Below are 2,224 nucleotides of genomic sequence, written 5' to 3'. Positions count from 1 at the left end.
AAAATCACTCATTCTCCTGTGCTAGTCTCAGAAATTCCCCCCAGCATTCAGTGGGGAACGGGATACCCCAATTTCCCAGATAATAATCTAATTCTATCACTATATTGTGTCACTTGAAGAATGTTTTATAAATAATATCATACCACTTGCCATCTTGGAGATTCACTGATGATATTGTATGTTTCATTTGTTCTGTATTGTTGCTGAGTAAGTATTACATGGAATGGATGGTAATATTTGCTTACCCAGTTTATAGAAAATTAATCATGCATTCTTTTTAATGCCTTTTACCATGTTAGGCACTAAAGATACAACTGTGAATGTAATATCCAGAGTCCCTGTTTTTATAAAAATAAATGTTTAGTAGTAGAGAAATGCAACTGGCTATATGTGAGGAATTGCATCAATCTGATTTGAAATTAAATGTAGGTTAATATCTGAAGTATGAGCAGGAAATAGCTATCTGTTAGTGACACATTTCAACTTTCACAACAATGAAGAATTTTGTTTATTTCTAGACTTATTCATATATTCTTGCCCATCCCATGGAGGCAACAGTACAAGGTTAAAGCAATCACATTATAGGTTACATTGGCTTATACATAATAATCTATTACTAGTGTATGTTACAGTGAATTTTAAGTAGAAAATTTGCACACATGTTCCAGTTTCTAGTTAGGGCATTTTTCACCTCTTTATTCCTTAAACTGTAAATCAAGGGATTCAGCATAGGTATGACCAAAGTGTAAAATAAAGAAGCCATTTTATCAGTATCAAAGGAATAACTTGTCTTGGGCTGCACATACATAAAGAATAGGGTACCGTAGAATATGACTATGGCCGTCAGGTGAGATCCACAGGTAGAGAAAGCCTTGTGCCTGCCCTTTGAGGAGTTCATCCTGAGGATGGCAACCAGGATCAGAATGTAGGACACAAGGACTATCAGAAGAGATGAAACTAGAGAAAAAGCTGAAAAAATCAGAATGATCAACTTAATTTCATGTGTGTCTGAGCAGAGCAAAGTTATCAATGGCAGACTATCACAGTAGAAATGCCTGATGACATTATAGCCACAAAATGATGAAGTGAAAATTTTAATGATGACCAGCAAAGATAAAAAGACACTGTATAGATAGGGTATTGCCACCAGCAAGTGACATAATCTTTGTGACATGATGACTGTGTAGAGCAGAGGGTTACAGATGGCCACATAGCGGTCATAAGCCATTGCTGACAGTATATAAATTTCACAAGTGATAAATATAATGAAGAAAGTAAGTTGGGTAGCACACCAATTATAAGAGATTGTATGTTGTTTTACAGCTAAATTGATCAGCATTTTAGGTCCTACCACTGTAGAATAACCGAGATCAGTGAAAGCCAAGTGTCTAAGGAAAAAGTACATGGGTGTTTGTAGTCTGGAGTCTATCTTGGTAAGGAAGATCAAGCCCAGGTTACCCACCGCGGAGACCATGTAAACAATGAGGAAGAGTCCAAGCAATGGAGCCTGAAACTCTGGGAGGTCCGTGATGCCCATTAGAATGAATTCATTCAACATTGTTCGATTGTGTTTTTCCATCCAAGCCATTCAGGAAACCTATAATGGACAGAAAGATAAACCTAATCAACACATTTCATGAGCTATGACGGAGATTACCATTGTAATTAGTGATTACAGACAAAAGTCTTTCATTACAGCTTATTGCTTTCATTGGCTACCCTGACATTTGGCAGCTCAAAGGCATCTTTCAGCTCTTGATAGGTTTATTAGATCTGACACAAAAGCACAAACAAATGTAAAAATAAGTAAATTGAAGTTTCATCAAAATTTAAAAAATAAAATTTTTGCACCAAAAAAAAAATGATCAAAGAATTAAAAGGTAACCCACACAAAGGAAAGAAGAAAATCATACATATGGGAACGTTCTAGTATACACAACATACAATGGATTTATACAACTCAGTAACAAAAAGGTAAAAAAACCCACATATTTTTTTTTAGAAAAGGCAAAAAACTTGAGCAGACATTTATTACAAAAAACACACAAGTGGTCAATAAGCACATGAAACGTTGTTTAACAACATTAGTCATAGAAATATACACATTAAAACTATAATGAGATACTATTTTACATACCCTAAGATTTTGTTTTAAGGGAAAATTACAAAATGCTGGCAAAAGTGTGAAAAGATGAGAACCTTTGAACATTTTTGTAGGTAATTT

General features: G+C 34.7%; 1 pseudogene; it reads right to left on the bottom strand.

The window, feature by feature from the left end:
- Nucleotides 1-695: 695 nt before the first annotated feature.
- LOC118628690 lies at nucleotides 696-1,579 on the bottom strand (annotated as a pseudogene).
- Nucleotides 1,580-2,224: the final 645 nt, after the last annotated feature.

Source organism: Molossus molossus, unplaced genomic scaffold (assembly GCF_014108415.1).
Source record: "Molossus molossus isolate mMolMol1 unplaced genomic scaffold, mMolMol1.p scaffold_m16_p_13, whole genome shotgun sequence".
Taxonomy (NCBI): Eukaryota; Metazoa; Chordata; class Mammalia; order Chiroptera; family Molossidae; genus Molossus; species Molossus molossus.
Note: the sequence above shows the minus strand (reverse complement) of the source record. Positions and strands in the feature narration are given on the sequence as shown.